At 41.1% G+C, this 12,604-nt stretch overlaps 1 protein-coding gene across 4 annotated transcripts in view; it reads left to right on the forward strand.

The window, feature by feature from the left end:
- The first annotated feature begins 2,533 nt into the window (after positions 1-2,533).
- Positions 2,534-12,604, forward strand: part of RESF1 (retroelement silencing factor 1) — a 28,008-nt gene continuing 17,937 nt past the window's right edge. For 2 of the 4 annotated variants that reach the window (XM_028113263.2, XM_028113264.2), the window contains exons 1-3: positions 2,534-2,615; positions 3,912-4,006; positions 5,772-5,966. The gene's annotated coding sequence lies outside the window, so the exon portion shown is untranslated. The remainder of the gene's footprint in view (positions 2,616-3,911; positions 4,007-5,771; positions 5,967-12,604) is intronic. The other 2 variants (XM_028113265.2, XM_028113266.2) reach the window with 2 other exon arrangements.

Here is a 12,604-nt window from a genome sequence, read left to right on the forward strand (position 1 = left end):
GCACAGAGCCTGACATGGGGCTCAATCTCATGATCCTGAGACCATGACCTGAGCCAGATGCTTAACCAACTGAGCCAACCAGGTGCCCCGTATCATGTACTTTTCTAAAACATGTTTTATAAATTTAGGAGTTAATAAGCCTTGAGGCTAAGTATTATACTTTTGAAAGATTGAGATAGTATCTATAGTCAAATTAATTTTGAATTTTTGTTTTAGAATGTTGAAATGTTGCTTTTGAATGAATGAATGAATGAATGAATGTTGCTTTTGAATAGGGAGAGGATGTGTAATTTATGATAGGAAAGATAGCATAGAGCAATCTAATCTTTTGGGGAAAACTTTCCTCAGCCTGAACATCTGGGTAACAAGGTACTTTGGCACACTGTGTTGTAAGTACCTGAAAGAGAAGGCAATGTAGGGGTGCCTGGGTGGCTCAGTCAGTTAAGCATCTGCCTTCGGCTCAGGTCATGATCTCAGGGTCGGCTTCTCCCTCTACCCCTCCTCCCTGCTTGTGATCTCTCTCTCTCTCATGCTCTCTCTCTCAAATAAATAAATAAAATCTTAAAAAAAAAAACTTTTAAAGAGAAGGCCTAGCCCTGGATTAAACATACTTTCAAGTGCTGGAGATTGTGTCTTCCCTTTGCAAGTCTCCTTGCTGGGGATCCTTCAGGGCTGCTATACTGATGTAAGGTCTAGCCCTGGATTAAACATACTTTCAAGTGCTGGAGATTGTGTCTTCCCTTTGCAAGTCTCCTTGCTGGGGATCCTTCAGGGCTGCTATACTGATGTAAGGTCTAGCCCTGGATTAAACATACTTTCAAGTGCTGGAGATTGTGTCTTCCCTTTGCAAGTCTCCTTGCTGGGGATCCTTCAGGGCTGCTATACTGATGAATGCCAGTTGTACTTTAGAATTTGTGGAAAGACCAAACACTTTTGGGAAGTCAGACAAGCTTTACTTATCTAAAGGAGAAAGGAGAAAGTCAGCATAAACACAGATAAGGATACCTGGCAGAGAGATCAGCAACTTCATCCCAAACACAGTTGTATCTTCCTGGGCATTAAATCTTGCTGGGCATTAAGGCTTCCTTAGGTGGTATAGGAGTGGGGTCTGCATCAGACTTTCTGGCAATAAAATTCCCTCTCCCTTGGGTTGATTTCTGATAGCTGATATGTGTGGCGTAGGTTCTGGAAAACCCCTTTTCTGAGCCAAGTGCACTTGCACTCCATGTTCCAGGAGATGGTCTAAGTTATGTATTAGTTTATGTAATGATCTCAATAATCCTATAAAGAAAGTATAGGTATCCCCTGCTTTTCACTCTTTGAAAGGTCTCCTTATGCCACTTGGCTTTTATGAAAGACCTACATTAGTACCTGTTTTCACTAACCCAAAGAAATCTGAAGAGGATTTTTGCTTTCATGAAAAAAAAAAGGTGATAAGTGAAAATAGCATTTAGCATTGATTTTACTGCATGTACCCTGAGCAGCCAGAGTGGCACCACCAAACTCCTTCCTTGGGAACTCACTGGGTATCTTAGCATTAAGCTGCTGTAGATTTTAACTATGTCTCTGAGCATCTGTGCTTTATCCCAATTTATTTTGTGCATCTGTTAGCAAGATGTGTCCTAAGGAAAGCCTAAAAGGAGTTGTTTTTTGGGTCTGGGAATGCTCAAAAATGTTTCCATATAAATTAATGGTAATCGCTTCCTCACTTTACACCATTTTGGCTTAGGCAAGTTTTCATAGGAATTCTCTACGTTTGGATAGCAGGAGAAATCTGCATTCCTGTTAATTCTTTTAGAGGCAGGAAAACTGAGCAGAGACAGGTTAAGTGATTTCCCTAAAGTTGTGTGTCTAGTGAATGGCAGAGCCAAGATCCAAACCTCAAGGGCAAAGGACTACTCTGCCCTCCCTACAGCAAGAACTAACCACCTCTACCTTTTCTTATTCTTAACCACTCAGTCATATTCCCTTATTTACCTTTTCCTCTACAAGCCCTCATATAAAAAAGGTCTATTTTCTTTGAGAAGTTTCCTGTGTATTAATGGATGTTCGCCCTATTCCAATGGCCTGAAAAAAAATTATCTCCTCAGCTTCACTTGATGCGCTTTCTTTCACATGTTTTATAGAAAGTTTGCGGACCCCATTCTCTGTATCATTGATTTCTGAGACCAGCAGCAACAGCCTATCCTGGGAACTTGTTAGAAATCTACATTTTCAGCCCTACTTTAGCCCACTGAATTGGCAGTTTTGCAGGTGGTGCTCTTTAATCCTTTTGTAACAAGCTCCCTGGACGATTCTGATGCAAGTGAAAGGCAGAGAACCACTGATACAGAAGGTTTCTCCATCAGGCACGTGAACGTGCCTTTGCAAATCTCGCCGCCAGGGGCTGGAGGGCCGGGCTGGCCACAGCCTTATTTACACGGGTGGCACTAGGACCCGGGCGGCGCGGGCCTCACTCCTGCCGCCCACGGCCGGGGGCGGGGCCAAGCTGTGCGGGGAGCCGGGGCCTCGCTGCTCGACCCGCCCCTGGAGGCGGACCGAGCTGACTTAAACTCTGGGGCCCGGGAGGCCAGACCGTACTCCCCGCTTGCCCGCGCTGGCCTGTGCGCCCGTCGGTAAGTGTGGGGCCGGGTAGCCCGCGACCCTTCTCTCGCCCTCTCGGGTCCCCGGCGGGGCGCTGAGCGCCAGAAGGCCAGGCGCCCGCGGGCTGAGGCCCGGCGCGCGGCAGCGGGCGCTTTTGTTCTGAGGCGAGGACGGAGTCGCGGGGTCGCGAGCGCTCAGGCGGCTCCGGGCCTCGGCCCGGGAGCAGCTCGACCGGCCGCTCCGCTCGTGGCCCTGTGGGCCGCGCGGCGCTGGCCGGGGCCAGCCGCGGACGCCGAGCCCGAGCCGGAGGGCGGCGCCTCACTGGGTGTTTTCTTTAAATTGCCTTACTCCTTGCGGTGGAGGTCGCGGGTGGAGAGAGCGAATACGCATTTTGTTCAACTACAAGGCGGTTGTTTAGGCGGTGGGTGTGAGGAAAGCTTATGTTTTTAATTATTTCCTGTCGTCGGCGTGAAAAAAAAAAATCTTTGTTTTGCATTTACTGTTTCTGGAGCGGTTCTTTCCTCTCCACCTCCATTATGCTGACCCTCCCGAAACAGGATTGCTCGGCTTGTATCTCCAAGTGGCCCGCGAACGCCTCTGTTCCGCAGATGCTTTCTGTTCCTCAGCAGTAGTTAGTTCCTCGAGGCATTTTTAAATGCATATCGATTTTAGGTGTTCTCGAGGGATGCGAATGCCCTAAGGGGCAAGTGTCGTCCTTGGGGTCTTGAGTTCAGCAGCAACCTTAAGGGGAATCGTTTCAGTGAAAATAATGTATTTGTAATACTTTAAAGAGCCTACTTTTTAAAAATAGAACAGCCGGTGATGTGATTCAACTTGGGGTGCATTTGAATAGGCGGGTCGCAGAGCTTGTTTGGGGATTTTTCTGTTTAAGGTTGGCTGTAAACCGTATGTTTTATTCAGTGTTAACATGCACGAATGTTTAGGTTTTAGTTACTTTTTTCCCCTCCTGTACAGTCGGATTCTCTTACTATTCCAGTCAGGAAAATTGCAAAGATAAAGTATTTTTGTTTTAGAATTGGTAGGACAGTAGTGAACCTGGAGGACTGAACATGAATTCTAACTTGAACAGTGAATGGTATTTTAGGCCACACCTAGTTTCTATTTCTGTTACTTTGCACACCTAATAAGAATTTTGTAAACTTGGTATGTATTTGGTGCAACCTTAAGGAGCACAGTTTTGCACAGCAGTGTCCTATCAAGTAAACAGATTAGCATGTGCTTTTATTGTAACTTTAAATTTCATATAAATAAAAATAAACTTTATATTAAATTATTATTAATTACAAAATGTTTCTTGCTCTTCCTAGGACCAAAGAAGTAAACACTGTGTGAAGGGGGAACACATGTTCGGAGGGGAAATGGGAACATAAACCATAATAAAAGAGTAAGATTGTACTTATAAGTAAGTATGTTACCTCCAAGTAACCTACTTTATGTTAGGGAATAAAATGATTAATTAAATGAATCAGCATTGGTTAAACATTAAATGGTAGGACACAATGGATTTGATGACAGAGCTTGAGGAGAAATAGTAAGGTTGACAAAGCGTAGAGAATTCAGTTGTTAATCTTGGATAAGGGAGAGTAGATTATGGTGAGGTGACTGGTTCAAGTTACTCAGGCAGAGGTCTACCTAAGATTGCTGTGTTTCTTGATTTTATTAAATTTGTTTTTATTATTTCTGGCTAGGGGTTGGGGTAAGGCAGCACAGAGCACAACTCTAGAACCATTCTGTGAGATACCAACCTGGAAAGCTGAGGTGCTCTTCCCTTCTGTAAACACCAAGTTGTGTCAGGAAATACTCTAGTGATTAAGACCATGGCCTTGCAGTCGATTGCTGAGCTTCAGATCTTGGCTCTACCATTTATTAACTATACAGTCTTGGGAAAATTATTTAACCTTTGCCTCAGTTTTCTCATCTGTAAAATGGGGATGACAGAGCACCTACCTCATAACATTGTTGGGATAAATTACATGATTTTTATTCATACAACACACTTGGAACAGCTGTCAGCTATAAGTGGTAAGTGGTCAATAAATTTTAGCTGTTCTGTTAGAGGAAAGATATTTTACGGCCTAAGACAACATTATGTCTAACAGGAAATTCAGTTTGCTCATTTAAGCTCTAAGTTTATCAACTCCAAGTCAGTTTACCAGCTTTGTGTTGATTAAACCCTTCACTGTAGATGCTTTTGTAGGTTCAGTTTTTGTAGGGAAATACCAGACACAGCTCTAGTTTTTACCTGCAGACTTAATTTGAAATCAGGAATGCCTCTGTTAAATTCTTTATCTAGGGCAGATTTGCTCCAAAGCCTTGTTTTTCCACATTATTGTGTGATGTACAGGAATCTCTTCCTGTTTAGATTATCGATGTCTTGCACAAATAGGAGTGCAAATGTTAAGGGAATTGATCTTGCTTTTAAAAATGTATAGGAGCGCCTGGATGGCTCAGTCAGTTAAGCATCTGACTGCCGCTCGTGTCAAGGTCTCAGGGCCCTGGGATTGAGCCCCCATGTACAGCTCTGCTCTGTCCAGCTCTGCCCCATGCCTTCCTCTGCCCTCCCCCCTCTGATGCACGCACCCCTGGCTCGCTCTCTCAAATAATAAATCTTAAAAAATAGAAAGGTATTTACAAAGGTGAATTTCCAGATTTTTTGTGTGTGTAACGAGGCCTTCTCCACCCTTCTGCTCCATCCCCCCTATGTAAGGCATATTCTGAAACAGACGTGGAAAACATTCAGTTTGAGATAAAGAGACAACAGTTTACCAACTCTGTCTCCAGAAATGCAAGTTAAAATTTACTTTGTAATAGGCCCTGTAAAGAAAGAAGTAATCTTGTGGACTTTGAGGAATTCTAAATGCTTTGTTGGGAGGCAGTGTTGTAGCGTGTATATTCTTGAGATCTTAAGTGTGCTTGTAAATTGAAGGGCAATGTTGGAGGCTGGCCTGTTGAGGTAAATGTCTCAAGTGAGACATTTGCTCATAGTTGTAATGACTGCGAAGATTTAATGGCAATCACTAAGATTCTCTTGAGATGTATTAAATTTCAAGACTTCATTTGTAAGTAAAATCTTTAATTTATGGTTAAGGTTGCAAAGTGTTACAGGAAATATTGTCCACCTTAGATTTTAAGAAACAAACAAATCATAAACAAATTATTTTTTTAAGCTCCAAAAGGTAATTTATTGGATCACATCATTTAGAAGTTCAAATAGCTCCGTCTTCGGCTGGATCTAAAATCTGAATCTAAGGAAAGAAGATTTTAAAGACTTTTGAGACACTCCATTTTGAGCTCTGCTGTCGTCAGCATTGACTTCATTCGCAGACACACCTCCCTTCATTGAGTGGCTGCAGCATCTCCAGGTATATATCCAAACAGCTTCAACTTTGACATGCCTTGTGTATGATTGCTTTACCAAAAGTCTGTAATTAATTTCATTGGCTTTCATTGGGTCATGTCCTGTCTGTGCTAATAACAGAGAAATGCTGCGTTTGGTTTTTTAAACTACAGTTCAGAGATATAATTCATATACCATATTCATTAATTCAGTTTGTCCATTTACAGAGTACAGCGATTTTCAGTATATTCACATGGTTTGCAACCATCACTGCAATCAATTTTAGAACAGTTTCTTGACACCCCCCCCCCACCACCAATAATCTCCATGCTCATTAATGGTGTCAACTCAAATGATGATGAGGCTGTAAAGCAACCAAAAGGGTTTCTTTGGCTTCCTCGGCCTGCAATCTGGGACACACAGAGTTGACTGAAATCCAAAGTGTGCTACAAAGAGTGGGGAGTGCAGGCTTATATAGGCAGAAACCACAAGGTTAACAGTTCCCAGGCAACTATTAATCTTGTTTCTATCTCTAGGTTTGTGTGTTCTGCACATTTCTTATAGATGAATTAATAATATGTGATCTTTTGTGACTTTTCTCTCGCCCCACGTGTTTTCTTCAAGGTTTATCCATGTTGAAGCATGTATGTACTACACTGCTTTTTATTGCTAAGTAATAGTCCATTGTATGGATATGCCACATTTTGTTTATCCTTTCATCGGTTAACAGACACGTGGCTATTGTAAATAATGCTGCTGTGAGCATTCACGTACAAGTGTTTGTAAAGACATACGTTTTTAATTCTCTTGGGTATATACCTAGGAGCAGAATTGCTCCATCATATGATAACTATATTTGATCTTTTGAGAAACTCCCAGAGTACTCTTCAAAGTAGTTGAACCATTTATATTCTCAACAGCAATGCCTAAGAGTTCCAGTATGTGCACATCCATGGCAAACATTTGTCTTTTTGTGGTATGGCACTGTTTTTGATTGATGGTTTATGATGTTGAACATCTTTTTATGTGCATATTTGCTGTTCGTAGATCTTTGGAAAAATTGTCTATTCAGAATCTTTGTTGACTTTCAATTTGAGTTGTTCTTGTATTGTTGAGTTGTAAGAATTCATTATTGAATTCTATTCCACTGATCATTGTCTATCCTGTTCAGTACCACATGGTTTTGTTATTGTAGTTTTGTAGTAAGTTTTGAAGTTGAAAAGTGTGAGTCCTCCAAATTTACTCTTTCAAAATGAATTTTAGGATCAGGTTCTCAATTTCTGAAAAGACATCTGGGATTTTGGTAAGGATTGCACTGAATTTATAGATGAGTTTGGGGAGTATTGCCACCTTAACAGTATTAAATCCTTTAATTCACTGAATGTGGGATGTTTTTCCATTTTTTTTAATAAAAAAATTTTTTTTTTTTTTAAGTAATCTCTACACTGAATGTGGGGCTTGAACTCACAACCCTAAGATTGAGTTGAATGCTCTTTGAACTGAGCCAGCCAGGTGCCCCAATGTTTTGATTGTTTTATCTTGTTATTTTTTTAGAATTATGACACCTTTTTTTTTTTTTTTGAATAAACTCCACACCCAACATCGGGCTTGAATTGGCCACTCCAAGATCAAGAATTTCATGTTTTATTGACCCAGCAAGCCAGGCGCCCCTGGTCTTTAATTTCTTATAGCAATGTTTTATAGAGTATACATTTTTCATTTTTGTTAAATTTATTCCAAAGTGTTTGATTCTTTTTAATGATACTGTAATGGATTATTTTCTAGAGTAGTGTTTAGAAATACATTTGGTTTTTGTATATTGAACTTGTACTAGGCAGCCTAGCTGAACTAGTTTATTTAATGTTAGTTTTTTAGTGGATTCCTTACAGTTTTCTATGTACAAGATGATGTCATCTGCAATTAGAGATAGTTTTACTTATTCATTTCCAATCGGATGTCTTTTTTTTTCTTATTTTTTTTGCTTAACTGCCATGGTGTTTTGCTTAACCCTCTAGTACATACTGAACAGAAGTAGCAAGAACAGACATCTCTGTTTTGTTCCTGATCTCTTAGAGTGTAAGCATTCAGTCTTTCCGTGTTCATAATGATGTAAGCTGTGGGTTTTTTGTAGATGCCTTTCATCATATCAAAGAAATTCCCTTCTATTTCTAGTTTGACTGTTTTTATCATGAAAAGGTGTTTGATTTAAAGGTGCATTTCATTTCTGCCCTATTAGATCCTTCTGCATCTACTGCGATGATCATGTGGCTTTTGTCCTTTATTGATATGTTATATAACATTGATTTTTTTTTTTTAATGTTGAACCAATTTTGCATTTCAGGGCTAAGTCCCACTTGGTTGTGGCCTAAAGTTATTTTTATATGCTGCTGTATTTGATTTGCTAGTACTTTGTGGGGATTTTTGCATCTGTATTCATGAGATTGGTGTGTAGTTTTATTGTGATCTCTTTTCTGGTTTTGCTATTAGAGAATATTGGCCTCATAGAATTAACTTGGGAAGTATTCCCTCTTTTGTGTTTTAGAAAAGTTTGTAGAATTGGTTTTTCATATTTAAATTTTTGGTATGATTCACCAGAAAGCTATCTGGGATTAACCATTTCTTTTTGGGTAATTTTCTGGTTACTAATACAATCTCTTTACAGGCCTATTTAGATTTCTTGTATCTTCTTGAGTCCATTTTGGTCAGTGTGTCTTTTGGGGTCTTTTGAGGTTATGCACTCAATTCCACTGTGGCGGGGGGACGTTCCCCCCCACACCAACAACAAGTAGTTCTCTGGGGATGTTATGTGGGTATCCTACAATTCAACACATTTCTGACACTATATACCTGGAGGTACCATCAGATTCTGTAGGTTGAGTGCTCAGTCCCACAAGACTGTCCTCACCCCCATTTAAGATACCAATCGCAAGCCCAGGTTATCCCTTGTGCTTCTGACCAACAGGCTACAGATCTGAGGTTTCTATGACCCTCCTTGGACTTCAGATACCAGGTACCAGCCGCAAGTCCAGATTGTTACCTGTACTTCTGTCTAACTGGCTATAGATCAAAGGTTTCCACAAACCCTTCCATGGAGTCTATTTGCTAGAGAGGCTCACAGAACTCAGACTCATTTTACTTATTAGGTTACAGGTTTATTGCAAAGGATTTTAAAGGATACGAATCAGTGGTCATGGAAGAAATGCATAGAGTGAGGTATGTGGGAAGGAGAGTGGAATTTCTATGCCTCCTCTGAGCATGCCACTCTCCCCAAATCTTCATGTGTTCACAAACCTAGAAGCCCTCTGAATCCTGTCTTTTGGGTTTTTATAGAGGCTTCATTACATAGTCATGATTGATTAAAAACATTGGCCATTGATTCAACCTCCCATCTCTCCTTTCCTCTCTAGAGGTGGGGAGGGGGGTGGGACTGAAAGTTCCAACCCCCTAATCACATGGCTGGTTCTCTTGGCAAACCATCTTTTGGTGCAGTCTGAAAGTCACCTTATTAACATAAGAAAAGGCACCTTCCTTCATCACATCACTTCAGAAAACCTAAGGGTTTTAGGAACTCTGTGCCAGAAATAGGGACAAAAATCAAAAACATATTTCTTAGTATAAATTATAGGGGGTTTGTTCTTTTCATCCAAATTATCAAATATATTGGCATACAGTTGCTCATAGCATTCTCTCTCTATTTTCAATGAAGGGTTGGTAGTAATGTCTCTATTTCCTGATTTTAGTAATTTGAGGCTTTTTTCTTAGTCAGTTTAGATAAAAGTTTATCAGTTTTGTTGATCTCAAAGACCCAAGTTTTGGTTTTGTTCATTTTCTCTATTTTTGTATTCTCTTGGCTAAAGTTAATGACAACAAAGGACACAATATATGACCAACAGGGAGAAAAGAGAGAAGGCACAGGCAAGTCCATGGAGGTGAGGTACATGTTTCCAGTTCTCCTTCCACGAGTATTGCATGGGTATGCCATCTCTACAGCTACAGATGGCAGGGACAGATGGTCTCCAGAAGCATTTATGTACATAAGAAATTCTTTAGGACCCCAAGGAATATTTGTTTATGTAAGTTATATCAGATCTGCTTCTGCCTTCAATTTTTTGCCATGTGCTGTTTTAGGTGAAGTAGTTGAGGGTGTTTATTGGATGTCTCAAGTAGGTCACTGCTTCATTACAGTGCTGAAGGTTCACTGCCACAACTTCTATCCGTTTTTACATTGTCCTTCCGTATGACCATGTTATTGGACAAAGTGTTGTGGCGAGGGTGGCTTAGAGCATAGTATTGATCAGTTCACAATTGAGTGATTGTCATGCCTTCTCACCTGCAAAACTTGAATAGCTCCCCTATGCTAGTTGGAGAAGGAAGAAAATAAACCCAGGGGATCAGGGTTGGGGGAGTAGGCAGAAACTAGTAATCTAATTTACCCCAGGCTGTTGATACCTACCACCCTCAATCAACATACTGCTGGCCAGTGGAAGATCTTAATCTAAGGACTCTTACAAACTCTCAGCAGCTGCTGATTTGGGGAGTGAATGTCCTTGGGAGTGGTGGCCTTTGGGCCAAGGCTTGTATACCTTATCCTTTTAGTCATGATTTCCATTGGTTTCCTGATAAGGGAAAGCAGAATTCTCTTGTATGTGTTTTCTAGACTGCAGTTACAGCTCTGGATTTAAATGGATATGTTACGCCCTGCCTGACCCTGCTAACAAGAAAGTAGATTCTGTCCTTCAGGTCTCTTCTGGTACTACAAGTCCCCTTGCATCATTAATCTCAACCTTTAGTTTTATAAAATCTGGATCTTAACTCCATGCCAACAAAATGCCTGTTAAAACGTTCTTGCAACCCTCTAAACTACACCTGGGACAACCAGAGTAGACAATAAAATGTGGCTTATAATGACAGAGGTAACTAACAGTGTGTAAAAGTTTTAAGATTTTTCTTCAAGGCATTTCAACCTACTTTTATGGCACCTGTTTAGTTCTGTTCAGAGACTTTGTCCACCTCAAGAGGCACAGAATTGGCTCACTCCTAATATAATAGCAATACTTACACTCCTAATACACTTTGTACTCGAACAGCATGTTGCATCTTAGGTAGCTTGTACTTGCCTGGCAAACTACTTGTGTACTTGAGGCACTTGTCAGGGATTTCTAGATATTTGAGACCACTACCCCTCTAATGAATCCTGTTTCCTCCTTACCTGGAACACTCTAAAATGAGTTGCTAGGCAGAACTCCAAGGAAGGGTAACTGAATTTTGCATGTGTGCTCTGGGATCTTTAATTCCCACTTCAGGGTATAGTACAACTATAAAGGTAGTCCGAAATTTGTCTCTGACCTCTGCTCTGGAGACACAAGAAAGTAGCGTAAACTTTCTAGCCTGAATGAGACGCGTTCCTCTGAACTTCTACTGGCCAGTTATGATGGGATATACGTGATTGCCAATACCCCATGCTGTACCTAGATTAATCAGTCAGCAAAAGTAGAGCAGTTTATTTCCCACTCCCTTGTTCTTCTGGGGAGAAAGCCATGTGGCTCTCACTGGTGAACCTTGATGATACCTGGGACTGTACTTCGTTGGCTTGGCTCTGTGGGGAGCCTGGTTGTGGCTTGACCTCCATGAAAGACCTGATCATCCTGCCGGGGGTCAGGGTCAAGTCACTCTTTTCCAATGTTGCCTAAGAGAAAGTACAGTTAATTAGGGTATTTGAGTGTCCTGTGCTTCTGAATAGAATTTGTAGCTGGACAAATGAAAGGTGGAGGGTAGAGATGTAGGGGGGGGCAGCTTCACCATGGTACTCTGATTACCTTTGTCTTCTCATGGGCCGAATAGGCAAAGCCTAATCTCTGTCTGACCCATACCTTGGCAGGACACCCAGCAGGTCCTCCTGGAACAAAGGTTGATAAGAACCCTTATGAGAAATGGCCACGAGGATGGTTTTTTGTTTTGTTTTTTTTTTTCCTGCTGCCCTGGTGTCAGTTGAGCACAGTTTACCACCTCGCTTACCCCTGAGATACAGCAGCAGGCTCTAAAATGACTACAGTTGAGTTGGCTTCTCAGTAACCTGTGTTCTCAACCATATTGGTATCACCCTCTGGGAAGAGGGACACTGATGTTGGTTTTCCTGTTTGTGTAAGTAATAAATGGCACATGAAATTACAGTCTTGTCTCCTTTGTGTCTCTGACAGTGTGGAGACCTCCCAGCTGTGATAGCAGGACTTGTTAGCCCTGCTAGCCGTGGCACTACTGCAGGCGTCATTCATTTGTTCTGTGCAGTCAATGTGATCATGTAATTAAAGCATTCAGCACAGTTCTTAACATGGTAACTTCTCAAATGTTAGCTGTTATTTTAGAGTTGTATTATAAATAACACAAAATTTAGAATTCTTTCTTGAAAGCCTAATTCAAGGATTGATAAGCTAATTTCTCCCATGACTAAGGATACAAACAGCAAGAGGTAGAATAGGTTGAGCAAATCATGATCCTTTTGGCATTCCTGAATAGGGTTGGTAATTGTGGCTTTGCTTTGATGTTACAGAGGTAGCTGTAGCTTTTTTCTAATGCAAATTGGTTTTTCAGTGAAAAATACTGGCTTTCCTCAATTTAACCACGGTCAGTGGACACTCCAAATAAACTTTGGTTTGTGGAACACAT

Source organism: Eumetopias jubatus, unplaced genomic scaffold (assembly GCF_037043125.1).
Source record: "Eumetopias jubatus isolate StellerSeaLion01/CBP00866 unplaced genomic scaffold, mEumJub1_p1.0 scaffold_8, whole genome shotgun sequence".
Taxonomy (NCBI): domain Eukaryota; kingdom Metazoa; phylum Chordata; class Mammalia; order Carnivora; family Otariidae; genus Eumetopias; species Eumetopias jubatus.